We start from the raw sequence: 16,584 nt of genomic DNA, 5'->3' as shown, positions 1-16,584 counted from the left end.
CAGGCCCTATTTCACTGTACCTGTACAAAACACCAGCAGTGATGTCAGTAGGAGGTGAGGGGTCAAGAGAATTCTGCAGATACATGAAAGGTGCCCAACACACTTTCTCTAACACTCCCCTTTCCTGGATGTTAAAAGACAGAATTGTGACTCCTGTGCAAATATAAAATGGACATTTATTAAAGATGACCTCAAACTTAATAACTAATGAGGGAACCAGTAAGGTGTCAGAACTTGTTCAAAGGAGAATTCAAAGTACAGATATATATTTAGGACCTTGGGAATACTGGAATGAAATAAGGCATTTGCTTAGTTTATGTAAAACTAGCTTCTTTGGAGACAAAAGAGGAATCAATTGCATTTCCCTCAGATAAAATTCACTCGCATCTCTATGAACAGGAGTAATTTCCATTACTATCAATATTCTATAATTTACAGTGTCATAAAGTAACTCAAATAACCAAGAAGAGAGTTCTAGGCAATGTCTAACTTCCATTTAAAAATACCCAGTTTTTTTTTTTTTTGCCCATTTCAAAGTCCTTCCCCATTTTTCTTGACAAGGTCATCATGGAAGACCCTAGCCTTTATTTTCTCATCAAAAATTATTCTAGGAATTCACTTGTGATCCAACCTAAAGAACTAAAGGTAAATCTCTAAGTCAGGGATCGGCAAACTATGACCCACAGGCCAAGTCTGACCAGTAGAATTTTGAAGAGAAAGTTTTGTTGGAATTCAGCCACACTGACCTACTGCCTAGGACTCCTTTCATGCCACAACAGTAGAGCTGAACAGCTGCATCCAGGACTGAAAAGCCCACAATGCCTGATGTATTTACTGTTTGGCTCTTTATAGAAAAAGTCTGCTGACCTCTGATTTAGGTCATCAAGCAAATAGCAAGATTGTGAAATGTCAATTTCCTTTTCCATCAGATGGCCCCTGTCTCTAACAATCATTTTCTAGGGTTTGAGGCCAAGAAGGAAGCAGAGGAGAACTATCTGCCTAGCATTTTCTAATCCTGTTCATACCCTTTAAAGAATCCCCCCTTTTCTTTACCACACCAACTAACTTTCTGTGATGTAGATTGGAGCTGGACAATGAGGGCCAAGAACCAAGAGTTCAAAGACTAGTTTTACCATTTCCTAATAAGGTCTACAAAGAAATGTCTAGACTCCCTTTACAAGGTTATAGGCACTTACAGCCCATTGTCTTCCATTTATGAGTCTTAATTAAAATTCCAGGATCCCAGGAAAGGTCCTGACCCATCACTATCCCAAGACAAAGCTGCTGATAAACCATTAGGGGTGAGATTCAAATCCAGGTCTGACCCGACTCAAAGCTTGTCCTTGCCTGACTCTCAGGATAGGCATGATTCTTAGGGACTTACCTCACATGAATGCCATCTACTTCCAGAGCCATTTTGCTGTTATTTTTAAAGACGTTGGAAGTGGCAAGAGCACTGGGGTGAGAAAACATGTTTTAGGCAGAATGCTTGATACCTCCTTGCTGCTTCCCCAGCATTCGGATGGGGGAAGAAACACGGGTCGGCTTCCACACCAGCCTGGCAGAGGAAACAGACATCTGTCTCAGGACGGTATTTCTTACTCTTGATAGCAGCCAGGAGTGCTTTCTGATCCAAAAGAAAAAATGTGCTTCAGCTAAGAAATATGAGATTAAAATTCAAGCATATTGAAACTAAACTTTGAATAACTTTCTCTCTCTCTTTTTTTTTAAAGAATGGCTTAACAACAATGAAGTAAAATCTTCACATTATTAAAGCACCAGGTAGGATGTTTCTAATTAAGTCTTGGCGGAAAAGCACTCAGAAGCCAATTAGTGTAAGGTAAGGGGTGGATCATCAACACGCAGCATCTTGACAATCAGGCACCTGATCCCATCCTTTGAACACAGAGAAAAGCCAGCATAATGCTTCCCTTTTTCCTTGGTTATAACAGGAAAATGAGAGACTCAGGTTTTCATCTCTGATGGTATGGATGGGGATTGTCAATCTGAGTGCCAAGACTGTTTCTTGACCTGATGTTTGCAGACCATAAACAGTTTTCCTCACTGATTGTTGTCACTTATGGAGGTCAAGCGTTACATTTAAAGCAATTGTGAGGATGTCTTGGCTCTCTCTCTTGAGGCATCATGCAATAAAATAGTTGATGGATGCCATATATAGTTTCATAATGCACTGGGAAAAAACAAAGCTTTTGGATTCAAATTTGGGTTCAAACACTGGCTGTGTCCTCTACTACCTGTATGATTTGGCATCAATGTTTCTCATATCTTTGAACTTTAGCTTTCTCATCTATGAGTTAGGGAGAATAATCACGTCCTAATTTTTGTTGTGAGATTTAAATAAGAAAGCATAGGAAAACCATAGCACAAAGCCTGACACATGGTAGGTATTTCAATAAGTATTCACTCCCCCCCACTCTACTCTGCTATACTCAGCAGTTACCATGCTTCAGAGTAATTTTATGAGTTCTGATCATCCTACTACCCAAAGATGCACTCCACTATATTATTAATTTCTCCTGTCTATGTTTTATCCCATACCTATCACAAAGGGACTTGTGTTTCTCTTCAGTTTAACAGGAAACTTCTTGCCTAGGCAGAACAAAAAGGAAATACATCACTAGGTCAGGGTGTGATTAAATAATTGGCCTACAGGTCTTTGGTATTAAAATATCAGAGAGCACCTCAGGAGACAGTGTGACACAGTTGAAGATAATTAGGAATGACTGGAATTAGAGAACAGGAGAACTTGGCTATAAGAAGAGAATGCTAAGCTTTGTGAAAGTTAAGCACTCTTTCTGTGTGTAACAGACCAGCTGCTTTGGTTAAAGATAGTTTTAGAACAAAGCCCTTCAGTGTTTTGAATTCAAAAAGAAAAGGATTAAACAGCATGGTGATACAAAATACCCACAAAGTTTAGGGGAAATGGTAGCTTTTCATTTTGATGCAGATGGACCTTTTTTATTTTTATTTTTAAATGAATTTTTTTTTAAACAGTACCAGTGGGATGAGCTTCATGTTGACTTTTAAGCTCCTCAGTAGATTGAAAGTAAAAGTTACATGATGATTTCAAATTGACTTTTCTATATCTTTCCAAACCAAATAATTTTGCAAATTACATTAGGGTTAGAATTTGCTGGAAGCCAAGAATGTCCTTCTATACAATCCAAAATGAGGCACAGTCTTTGCCCAATATGAACATCACCAAAGACGTCTGCTTTCAACTCCATAAACAGTTTTATGGTATTTCCCCTAGTTATTTCTCTGGAAAGTCCTTGTTACCATTACCAAATAACTTCAGTCTGAGACAGAAGACAATCAAGATCATCTCAAGTCTGGAAACTGGCTCACAGTGATCCAGTACAACGAGAGCCAAGAAGACCACTGTAAGATGACACTTCCTAGTTCTTCCCCTCTTGACATCCACTTCAAATAGCCTTTCTGCCATTAGTAACTGTCACCATTGAGGACTTCCCAACTGCATTCAAAACAGTGCAATAATCGTCAAAATGGAAAAGTATGTTCTCATCAATCATGCTACCTTAATTCCAAGGATAAATAGATATGTTTCCAAGTTAAGAGGTAGGAAAAGTCTGCTGGCTCAGGCTGCTAACCAGTTACTTATTCTTTCCTAAACATGCGTCATCTTCAGGACACATATGTTAATATAAACATATACAATAATATTTGAATTTCTCTGGTGATCACTGCCAGTTGAAAATAAAATTCATAAGCATAAAACCACTAAAAATGTTAAGCTATAACCATATCCCCAGCTCTTAGATGAATGTCTGGCACATGGAAAGCACTCAATAAATGTTTGTGGAGTTAATGATGGTTTACAATAAATGGTAGTTAAGCCAAAAAAGGGAATAAGATCATCCTTGGAGAGTGTGGGGAGGGAGAAAGGAAAGAAGAAATTGAAAGAAAAAGGAAGGGAAAGTGGGCCTTGGAAGTAACTGTGGAAATCACCAAAAAGTAAGAGGTAGACGTAAGTAAGAGGTAGCCAAGGAGGCTACCAAAAAAATGAGTAAGAGGACCTGGAGAGAAAGAGAAAAAAATCTTAGAAAACATGAGGTTATACAAGAGTAAAGGTCAGACCATTTTAGGCATTTTTAGACATTTTCCCCTTTTCCACCAGTTCTCTTCCTTTTGAAAAGTCTTATTAGTAAGCAAATATATCTATTTTCAACTTCAACTTTCATTCTGATTCTTTGTATAAACAAATTCACATATCCATAATTTGACCCCAATATTAAAAGAACAATTCGCAGAACAGAATTAATTGCAATAAAACATTTTCTCTGATATTGAGAAAGATAGATGACGAGATAGATGGTCACAGATCAATAAATCAATAATTGATAGATCAATACAGGTACATGAGAGAGAGAAGATACATATGGCTTAAGTACATTCTCAATAGTATAGATTTCATTTTTATAGAAAGTAGCCTGAATAAGGGAATATCTGTAGTTCAGCTGGTAAAGAACCTCTATAATGTAGGATACCCTGGTTCGATTCCTGTGTTGGGAAGATCCCCTGGAGAAGGGATAGGCTACCCACTCCCGTATTCTTGGGCTTCCCGGCTGGCTCAGATGGTAAAGAATCTGCCTGCAATGCGGGAGACCTGGGTTCGATCCCTGGGTTGGGAAGATCCGCTAGAGTAGGAAACGGCAACTCACTGCAGTATTTTTGCCTGGAGAATCACTGTGGACAGAGGAGCCTGGCTGGTTACAAGTCCATGGGGTTGCAAAGAGTTGGACACAACTGAGCGACTAAGCACAGCACAGCCTGAATAAAGCAAGAGTGTTTCAGTAAACACTGGGACTCGCCTCTTATGACCGGTCTTGGGAATCCCATGGCAGCTCTCCCACACTCTATTTATTGGTTTAAGCCAACACAAGACTGCCCAGATTCACAGCAGGAAGAATTAGACTCAAGGTCACACTATTGTAGAAGAGCATGGGGGACAAAATATTGCTGTGGCCATCTCTGGAAAATACCATGAACTGCAATGACTTCTGAAGCAAGTGAGGTTGAAGGTCTGGAGCCATCTTCTCTATAGGCCTTAATTCTACTGTCTTTCCCCGGGAAGGGCCCTTACTCCCAGACCAAGAATTCTTCAATGGCCACAGACTTTCTTGTTCAGCTGGAGTTATTGTATTCGATACCATCAACTTAATTCCTCAATCAGTCTCTTGACCACAGGGGCCAGGATGGGGAGGGGAGAGACTTCCTTTTTTACATACAGGTCTGTGGCAGAGAAATAAAGTCATGGATCAAAAACAAAAGCTTAAACTCCTTCCCGCTCCCACCCCTGACAGAATTAGACCTTCCTTTTCTTAGTGCCTCATTTAATAGCTATTATCATTGTCCTTACCAAATTTTATTGCAAGAATTTAATGACCTGTCTGTCTTTCAGGTCCACCTCCCAACTAGCCTTTGGAAAGAGGAACCATTTCATCCAACTTTGCATGTGCTAATAGTAATCAATCACTTCTGTCTTGAAAATCATGATGCTATAATCTAAAAAGTCAGGACTTAGAGACAGCAAACCTGGATTCCTACCCTAGTTCAACATTCCAGCAGGATGACACTGGGCAATTCACTTAATCTCCCTGAGCTTCAGTTTCTTCGTCATTAACATGAGGATATGACAATCTGATTTGCCTGTGTCACATAGGGGTTGAGAATCAACTGAAATAATGAACTATAGTTATAAGATATTATTATCTACTATAAGTTTCTAAAGAATAGAGATCTTACCCTTTCTTGTCAAAGCTTATTAAATTTCAGTACTTTGCGCTCAATATTCTCTTTATTCCATCAACCATACCAGACCTGATATGCTGTTGATTTTAAATGTTTAAACAAATCTAAGCTACATAGGAACTCTTAAAAATGAATTTTAATGAGCCAGGCAACAGTTTAAAACATATATAAAGTGGCTATCCCATAGAGTATTAACATTCAAAGCAGAAAAAAAAATTGTAAGTAGATTCAGAAAGGATTCCTAAAGAGTATGAAAGAAACAAAAGGGTGCAGTGGATCCCTATTCACTTACTGAAAAAAAAAAAAAAATTGCAACACTTTCCCAAGATTTTACTCAGCATTTTGTATTTAGAAAGTCTTCTTAAAAAGACTTGTCAAGGAAACATGTTATCAGCCCTCATTCTTTGTATACTACATTTTTTTTTTCAGAGAAATAATTTACCCTCAAATCAATGAATTTTTGCTACTTCAAAAGCAAGAAAAATTAAATCATGCTAATAACAACTCTTTCTTTCCACCCTCAAATCTTATTTTCACAAAACCAAAACTTAAATATCAAAAAAACTGTGACATTACTGCATTTAACAAAAGCAAGGAACCAAAGTCTGAATAATCCACATTAAGATAGTATTGGTATGATACCTTTCTGGGAGAATTTGCAACTCTAAAATATGTGATGGATCAAATACAATTTTTGTATTGTTATCTCTAACAGAGAGAAATATTGGTTTAAGCCTCAGATGGTAAAGAATCCACTTGCAATGCGGGAGACCTGGGATCAATTCCTGGGTTGGGAAGATCTCCTGGAGGAGGGCATGGCAACCCACCCCAATATTCTTGCCTGGAGAATCCTCATGGACAGAGGAACCTGGCGGGCTATAGTCGGGGTCACAAAGAGTCAGACATGACTGATCTACTAACCATAGCACATAACTGAGAAAAAACAGAAATTAACTAATATTTATGCATACTTAGTTTTCATACAGGATAGTTCCCAACCAGTTTTAATTCTGTCAAGGAGCATCGTCCTGTGCTCTGTGGTGGTATCAGCCTGCAACCTCAGGGTTCACTGGGCAAAAGATTCTGGGAATTGATGTAAGCCATGCCAGAGAGAGATCCAGCTCATCTTGTCTTGGGTCCTGCCCAACAGGGTAACACAGAAGGTGAGCAGACCTGAGTGGAAGAGGTTGGAAGGGTGTCACGGGATTCCTACAGGCTGAGGCAGGAGTTACAAACGGCCAGCCAAAATAGAGAAGAATCCAGATAGCTAATGGAAGCTGCAGGAGGAAGAGTTCAGCAGAGCACCTCAAATAGCACAGAAAAGCAGCCATGGGGAAAAGGTCTATTTAACCATCAGTAACTAACTCAGGAAGGCAGCTGTAGGCTCAGGAATAACAAAGCTGCCAGCCTAGTGAAACCATAACGTTCCCTTCTCTCTCCTTCTATCTCTGACCTTGGCGAGAAACCAACAGGCAGGAAAAGTGTGAGAGGAAGGCGGGGTGAACGGGGAGGGGCGGGGGAGAAGGAGTAAAGACAGGAGGACCATGCCTGAAGCAAGTCAGAGCTGAAGGAAGGCAAACAACGGAATGCTGTCACGTTCTAAGTTTTGATTAACATCTTCGCCGTGACATTCTAATTACTGAACTAAGATTGTGTTTGCAACCTAAAGTGACCTTGGAGGATCTTTTTTATAAGACTGGAGGCAAAAGCATAAGATCTGCCAGAGTTGACATCTTGGGGCAGAGGAAAATTAATCCCACTGAATCAGGCTTAAAGTATGATGGGGAAAGACTACAATGCTGTGTTTTGTTTATGTCAAAAGTGAAGCTTGTTAAACTCACCAGCGACATATTGTTGAAGCCGAGTTTTTGACTCTTGATGATTGATATACATTTTTTCTGGTCTTGCCCACACTTAGGAGTGGGTGAAATTCTTCTGATTTCAGTCACTAGATTCTGGTTGTGACCAGAAAGAGACTGTAGAAGTTGAGAACTGTTAGGAATCAAAGGAAACATTGGGATCTAAAATATACTCAGACTAGGGGATACTTCATGCCTCCTTCCAAATTTTTACTGACCACATGGACTGAATGACATATGCCCACTCCCGCCACTCACTTCCCAAGTCCTCTCTTCTTCCGTGTCTTCCCTATCCAGGTGCCCTAGCTGAGGTGTCAGGAGGTGAGGACAAAGTCCGTGCCCAGGCCCTCATATTTTTAATCTCCATGTGTTTTTATGAGATTTACATATCATAAGCATTTTGTTCAATAGCCAAAAGTCAGACTTCCTTGAGAAAGTAGAGATGGAAATTGGTATCAAGATCTAGAAACTTGTCTAATACTTTATTCAGTTGGGGGCCCTAATAGATATAGAACATCACCTAGGTTTGAAAGCAAATGACCCTCACCCCCAAATTAAAATAGAAGTACAGAGAAGAATCTCTGTACTCACCTTTTATTTTTGAACTATTGGGCCTTGAGCTTAAGATATACATAAATGATTATAGATTATTATTTTAAAACAGCAATGTCAAGCTTTGCCTTGGGGTTGGGGAGGCTACTCATTGACCAGCTGATATTACATGTAGCTTGTTTGTTACATTATCCAACATTATCTCAGGTCAAGCCGGTCCAAGCCTGGTAGTCAGATCAAAGCTTCCCTCGCAAGGAGGAGTTGGCCTCCATACTCTGGACTAAGGTTAACAGGAAAGAGAGGAGGAGAACATTTCCTCCTGGAAGCCAAAGAGGCCCTCCCCTCTCTGCTGCCAAACCCAACTCTCCAAAGAGCAAATGAGATGCTAGTGAGACCTTTAAAGCATGCCCCCCAGCCCCTCCAAAGAAGGCTATTTAATCTCTGAAAAAGCAAGGACAAAGAGACCATCCAGTGGGAAAAAATGAGAAGCATCGGTTGCTTAGGAAGGAAAGAGGCTGGGACTGGCTTTCAGTAGAAACATTTGAACCTGCAAATGTCTCTCCTCCCTGGGAGGACTCATCTGCTGTTGCCTCCATCCATCACACAAATCTCAGCATTTTTAGAAATGTTTAATGTTCTCAGTTCAATCTGAGAACAGAGTGATTTTGGATATTTAATTCCATTCTTAATCTCTCCTTATTCGTTCTAAGGTAAGCATGACTAAAGATACAATATACAACTTGGAAACTGCTCCACAGATGTATTCAAATTGCATAGGTTATCGAAACCCCTTTAAGGATGCAGACTGATGCCTTTACTTTGGAAGGAAAAGTGGAACGTGTTCTAGAAGCACAGATTTAAGGTCGGAGACTGATAAAGAGCTGAAACCTACAGGTGTCTCCTATAAGTGGCTCACTCAGGCCACCTGCTCTGTGGCTTGGACGGTGACACCTTCTAATATCAGTGATACCGCCTCACAGGGCTCTCCCTGGCCCTGGCTGGTTCGTTTGTCATCATCTGAAACAAACACTTAAATGCTTAGTGAGCAAATAGTTCAGACCAGATAATTTAGGAAAAATAACCCTCTGGAAACTGCCACCCACAAGTCAAAAATTGCAAAACCAAAATGATTCCTAGTAATAGAAGGGCATGAAGACAGCTTCACCTCCCTCTGCCTCAGTTTGTTCCTTTGTACAGAGGGGATAAAATTGGTGCCCACCTCACAGCGGTCCTGCGAGGAATAAATGAGTTAAGGCAAGCAGAGCACTTAGAAAACAACGCATGGCCCATAATAAGGGCGCAGTCCACGTACACACAGGATATAAGAATAAAAGGTCAGCCATCAATCTCTCTGCGGCAGCCTTAGATGCAGAATACCCAGTGCCCTGCAGACTGCCTGGCCTAAGCCACCCAGGATGATGGAGGCCGAGCATAATTCGATTCCCATCTCTTTACTGCCAACAAAAACCACACACAGAGAGAAACGGGAAGACTTTCTAAAGAGAGGACCCTCGTCAGCAATAGCTTGTGTCACCTTGCATCCACAACCATCGCTCTGAGCAGTTGCAGGGTCAACCACAGCGATGTTAGAAAGCATCTCAAAGGACCACAACCCAGCCAATCCTCACCTTGTGTGCGTATGCTCCGTTGCCCAGCTCTCTACCAGTAAGGAAAACCTGGAAGTCTCGAGAAGTCTTGCGTGGTGTGTGAGTGGTCACACATCTTCAGGGTCACTCCTCTACACTTTCTGCTTGAAGGGATCACACATCACAAGCCTGCTCAAGGAAGAAAAATCCAATGTTCTAAATGTCCTCCCTGGGACTAGGATACTTCTCACCCTCCTTCCCTGATTTCCTCGAGACTTCCATCACAAATCAGGAGATTGGTCACATTATGACCATTGGGCTCTACAGAGGACTGTTCTAAGGGAAAGCAGAGGAGAGCCAGCCTCTTGGAGTGGCCACCACGTGGCAGAGCCCTCACTCACCCCAACCCAGCTAAATTAATTAATGCAGCTAAACTTCACAGAAGCACATCATTAGAAAATCTCTAGATTTTGATACTTCCGTTTCTGCTTTCTTAAGTGAGTCTGCCTTTTAGCTATTAACACAACACGTGTGGTTTATCTTCTAAAAACTACACAGAGACTAAGTCTGAGGGTTTGTTGGCTCCTTCTGACTCATCAGGTGGTATGTGTATATCCAGTTTACAGATGACAAAACGGAGGCCCAAGGAGGTAAAATGACATCTGAGATCACACAGACACTAAGCTTGCAAACCAGGAGGGTTAAAATGGCTGACATTCCACTCCACTGTCCTCAACCGCGGGGGCTGCCTATGGTTCATGCAGGAGCTAAACAAAAGGCAGAACAGAAAGTGGTTACCAGAGCTCCCATGCAGGGGTCTGTCAGGCAGAAGAATGTGAGCCGGAAACACCTGGTCCGTGGTTAGGTGGAGTTCTGCTGGTCATTTCTGAAGCAGAGAGAGGAGTTGCTTGATATTTTTCTCATTTTTTTCTTTGTCTGGCTTGAAGATAGATAGAGGCAGGAGATGGGCCAGCAACACAGTGGCAAGAAGTAAAAGTAAAGCAATACTTCAGAAATGAATCTGAGGGAATTAACTGGAGGGCACTGTAGTTCAGCAACAAACATGGGGAACCCAGAAACCAGGCAAGCAAAAACTCTGATGTGGATGTCCACAGGAGTCTTGGACAAGTCTCAGAGAACTCTGGACAGGTCAGGGCTGGGAGTGTAAACCAGCCTTGGGTGAGGCAGCCCTGGAAAGGGAGCCTGTTGCTTCCCAGAGGCAGAGAGTGAGGAGAATGAGCTGGAGAGCAGATATTCCAGGCAGAAAAGTGCCTACAGGTGTAAGGGTTGTTTATACACTCATATATCACTTGTATATATGTGTGCTTTTCCTCTGCTAATTTATTTCTACAAACTTGTATTTACTGGAGTACTGATACAAGATTTTCTAATCCTTGACTATCTGGTAATGGAAAAGAAGATAATACACCTCAACTTGAGCTCCAATAGTGGTTCTGAATGGTCCACTTGTCCTGGCATGATCCAATAGAGATGGTGCTCAATGGTCTTTGCAAACATTGATTTTCTTGCCTGGTGTGGGGACGTGGACATTTGCCAAGGCCTTTCCTCCCCCACGAAGTGGCAGCATGAGCTGCAAATGGAACGAGGCTGCAAAGCTTATGAGTTATTTAGTTGATGTCTCACAAAAAAGTGGACGGACTTCTGCACAGACTCAGGAAATAGATTCAGAGGCTCATGAAACATGTCACATTCAAATCCAGAAAATGTTCTTCCTGAAGAAAAGCAAGGGAACAGATTATTAAAGCAGTTTTTTTGTTGCTGTTTTTTTGTTTTGTTTTGTTTTTTAAAGAACTCATAATGAAAAGAAAGCCCAGATAAGAGGCTGGTTTCTCCTTGTAGACACTTTTTCTATTTCTCTGTGTTATTAGAGGTAAAAACTGTTAAGATGAAGCCTGGCCTACTTCATAACCTGGAGGTCTTGCCTTCAGGGATCATAATTATTTTAGTTTCAACCTTCTGTGCTGTCACAGCTACAGAGTAAGAAGGGAAAATGCCTAGATATTTTTTTTAATGACATTAAAAACATACAAGGTATAAACTATAAAGTACACCAGGCATGAATTCTAAAATGTGAGGAAAAAAGTGTCAGAGCTTACAGTAAAACATGGCAGGAAGAAATAAGGATGGCTTGATCTTGTGCAAACTAAAACGCCATTTTATTCCTTTATTGTTTCTTTAGAAAATATTTCTTTACTATTCCTTCCAGTTATTCATAGTCTGTTAATGTCAAAGCAGAAAACAATGTTATATTGATAAAATTCCATCTCTTTTTTTCAGATCCAGAATGCGTCTTTAAGCTTGTGTATCCCATTTTATGTAACAGACAAATTAGGTAAAAAGTTGACGTAATTTGGATACAGTATTATAAATGTGTAAGAAAGTGTCACTACTTAAAAGTATACAGGTATTCAGAAAATTATTCTGTAATGAGCTTCATCTTACAGATGCATTTTTTTAAAAGAAAAATCACTTTATTTTAATGAATTCACACCAATAACATCAGAAAAACATGTTTAAGAGGCCACACAGACATCTGCCCAGCCCCAAACTCAATACCATCTCAATGAACTTCTATAGAGTGAAAACACCCTCTTCCACTGCAATCCTGAAGCACAAAAGGTATTAATAATTGAGAAGAGGTGGTTTCACACTGTATGTCCTCACCATCGGTTATATTTTTAATGTTAAATCAACATGATCATGAGAGATGCTTTTGCATGTCTTCAACTGGAACTTCATAATTAAGCTAATCTGTTCACCAATCTGCACTGTTTCAGAACCCTGATGAAACCCTCAGAAAGCTTAAGGTCACCCTGGTTCTGGACATGTGCCAGAAAGAGTTTCACCTGAAAGAAGCATGGGCCATGCTGCTACTGCTGCTCTGACAGCTGAGTTCCTTGAGGCTCCTGGTAAGTGATGGCAGGCCTAGCAAACTTCCTCCTTCAAAGCCCCCAGTGATGGCGTGACCCAGAGTGTGGCCGAACACAGAACCCACAGCCACGCTGGCTGCAATGGCATGGCCATCAGACCTGGCTGCTCGGGAGCAGCAGTACAGGAGCCCACAGCAGATGGTGGAGCCACTGCTGGTGGCCGAGCTGTGGGTGCTGGCCTGGGCACAGCCCTCAACCTGTGGTGTTTGCTGACCAGAGGGGCCATGCTGAAAGTGCAGCTTCTAGAAGAGCAAGAGAGCATCACTTACAATGTATCTGAATTTTCACATACTGAGATTTCCTACAGAGAGGAGGACTGTGTTTTATAATCTGATTACTTCTGATTGGCTTGATTTTTTTGGTATTCTACAATATGTACTGCTGATATAAAACACAAGTACAAACCCAATAAGTGAGAAGAGATAAACTGGAGGTACTGGGGTACAATACAGTACATTAACTCACCCCTGACTTCAATTTTAGCTCATAGACTGAAGTCACAGCTGGGTGGAGAGAAGAGTGGTTTCCTGCCAGTCAGTGTAGCTGCCGAGTCAGAAGAGAGAGGGACCATTTGCTCCTCCGTGGGAAGGAAGGCAAAAGTCCCTTCATGTCACACAGAGCTACAGAGAGCCATCTGTACACCAGCCATTGCATTATTTAAACTGTACATTCAGTTGTCAATTACAAAGATCCAAAATAATATGGATTTCAAGAAAGCAATTTATTTCTCACCCATAAATGGACAATTAAGAAGACTCTCTGGAGGCTCCTCATTTATCTGGGAGTCAGGATGCTTCTAGACTTTAGCTGCTCCATCACTGGGAAGTGGCTGCTATCCTCATGGCCCAGCATAGTAGGTCAGCGATCATTCCATTTTTAAAACAACTATTACAGAGGAAAGACCATGGAAGAAACTTCGGGCTGTTTTCTAGTATCTAGTCTCCCTTTCCAAGTAATTGAAGCCACTTGGACACTTGGGATAAAAATTCCAGTCCCAGCCACTGTTGTAGCAAGAACTTCTGGTAACAGGAGGTGAGAGACGAGAGATTCTTGGGTGTGTCATTAAAGATAGTGGCAATGTACCACCCCTTACTCCTTCTGCTCCATCATGGACAAAGAGGTCAAAGGCCACCAGGACATACAATGGAGTCATTACACCAGCCTTGCACTGCCTTTTACATGACTTTTATGTGAGAGGGAAGTCAACTTGTATCTTTTCAGCCCCAGTCACTTGGGTCTCTGTTAAATGCTGCTGAGACTGAGGTATTCCTAACACACTCATCTTAAGAGAAATTCATAAAAAAGTCAGTATATTAATTTACTAGGGTCCAAGAGTTAGCTCCAAAGTTTCACCCCAGCCCTTTCTGTTACATATCTAATAAACATTTATCAAGCATCTGCAATGTTCTAGACAGTATTCCAGGCCCTTGGGGTGATGCAGCATGACTATGCCCTGATCCTTCCCTCAAGGAACTTACTATCAAATAGAGGGAAGAATTAAGGGAGTGAATATGACTGAATGCTGGTCACATGTCAGGCACCACTGTAGTTTTTTTTAACATGTTTTATCCTTTGCATCTCATGAAGTTTCTGTGGAATCCTCATTTTATAGATGTGGGTGGACACTGTAGATCCAAAGGGTGATAGAATTTACTCGGGGCAACACCTGTAACATGTGATAGAATCAACATTTAGGTTGGACTCATGAGTCGACCAGTGACCAGGCTGCTTCTTGGACGTGCATTTGAAAAGCAAACATGCAAGGCCCCATGGGACAAGACCCAACCACTTCAAATGCTTCAGCTGATGTGTCACTTCTTGAGAGGTTAACCAGCCATTATAGTTGCCCCGATGTCTCTGTGTGTCCTAGACCAAGTACAAGCTTATTCTTTTCCTCCTGTAAGGAATAGTAAACCCACTTTGGGCCACCACATCTCCATCATGAGCACAAAGGTGTCACTTACAGGTCCCACCACTGTGACTACAGTCTGAATTTTATCTTCTTTTCTTACTGCCAAAAAAAAAAATCATAAAATACAAACCAATTCACTAGACAGCTCCCTTCCTGACCATCATTTTTGTCTGCTCATTTACTTTGGACTCTAGTCTTTTCCCTCTGGGCATTTCTGTCTCCATATTCCACATACATAAAATAGCATTTGGATCTTGTATCCTCCTTCATCCAATGGGCTTATTGTTCGTAATTGACCCCAAAGCATATAAAGCAGCCTGTCCAGACATTTATAGGATTATATCATCTCTTAAATCATATCACACCTTCTGCTAAAAATATCCAGCTCTTATATCATCTGAAGAAGTAATTCAATGTTCAAAGTCCCAGACAATCAGAAAGTCTACATGGGATGAATTTTTTTTTAATTCAGTTGAAGCATTTGTGTGTGCTCAAATTATAACAGCAACTCAGTGATCACCCAGCACAGGGGCAAAACCTGGTTTGTCTATCCATTTTGAGGGTAGTAAGCAAAGATGATAAATCCCTCTTTTTATGCCAAGCAGACTTGTCCTAGATAATTATCTGAGTACAGCCCAGCAGAGTCCTTTGTCAGCAGTTGCTCTGAAGAAAGGGGCTGTGATCCCTTATATTATTTTATGGTAAAGTAAAACTAACTAAAGTAAAACTAACCCAGATCTCACTGGTTTCAAAAAATAAAGACTTATTTCTTGCTCATATCATCTTCTGGTTGGGTTTTTAGTGGCCTTCAATGAGGCGATTTGGGGACCCAGGCTTCTATCATCTGGTCGACTCTTCAGGGTGGTTCCTCTGCATTTAGCCCAAAACAAGGGGAGTGACAAAGTGTGGATATTGTGTTACTGGTTTATGGTCAGGTCTGTATATCATGTCATGTCCACCATGTTAAAATTTCTAGATCCCAGATCCCATGGCCCAACCTAACTGCAAAGGAGGTTGGGAGACACAGTCTCTCAGTGTATCTGGGATGAGGAATGGGACCGGAGAGCAAAGAGCCAGGCTCTGCCCTACTCCTGGGGACAAGATACTGAGGGCTGGCTGCCAGGTGAGATGGCTGGCATATAATTGCTCACTCCCCCAGATTGCCCAGATTCAGGTATGTCCAATTCATATGAGGCACTGGCATTCTGACACAAAGGGAAGGGCAGATCTTGGCCATGAATTTGCTACTGCTGGTTTCTGTTTTTTCAAATAGGCTTGGTTTCGCTTGCCATTTCCTATTCGCCGCCACTGCCACCCGAACATGCCTTTTTCCAATTCTGGAAGCAGAAATCTGAGTATCCTTGCCTTCTACCTCCACAGATACCAAGAAGACCCACAAGACTTCATCCTGAAAAGAGGATTTTATTTCAAGGCTATGACTTTTGTTTGAAATTAAGTGTCCTATCTTTAGAAGGGATTCTCTCACAAGACCATCAAGAAAGAAGCCTTCTCAAAGTGCTGAATCCTTATTAGAGGCGAAATGGCAGATGAGCTGACATGTGTATTCTTCTGGGACCTTGGAAGGAGAAGCAGCAGTGAACTCAATATTTGGCTATGGTTGTATAGAAGTCAGTATGGTCATCAGATATGTTCACGAACATTCAGCTTCTCTTTCCAGAGACATAGTAAGATTGCACTTCCCTAACACTGATGTTGCTCTGATGTTAGCAGAGCCTGACCTGGTCAATAAAATGTGAGTGGAAGTGACCTACCATTTCCAGGGAGCAATTTGAAGTGCTTGACTTGTCCTGTTCCTTCTCCACCTTCCCCTCCTCCCCTTGGTGATGATCTGGTGATAATTTTTTCCAGAGGCAGTAGTCCTAGAGGCTCTGAAACACAGAAACTCTGTCACCCTCAGTCACCACAATAAC

The 16,584-nt window shown here is 41.3% G+C and overlaps 1 pseudogene; it reads right to left on the bottom strand.

Annotated features, from left to right (window-relative positions):
- The window catches only part of LOC104972906 (coiled-coil-helix-coiled-coil-helix domain-containing protein 2-like), a 28,482-nt pseudogene extending 12,442 nt beyond the window's left edge, over nt 1-16,040 (bottom strand).
- Nucleotides 16,041-16,584: the final 544 nt, after the last annotated feature.

Source organism: Bos taurus, chromosome 8 (genome assembly GCF_002263795.3).
Source record: "Bos taurus isolate L1 Dominette 01449 registration number 42190680 breed Hereford chromosome 8, ARS-UCD2.0, whole genome shotgun sequence".
Taxonomy (NCBI): domain Eukaryota; kingdom Metazoa; phylum Chordata; class Mammalia; order Artiodactyla; family Bovidae; genus Bos; species Bos taurus.
Note: the sequence above shows the minus strand (reverse complement) of the source record. Positions and strands in the feature narration are given on the sequence as shown.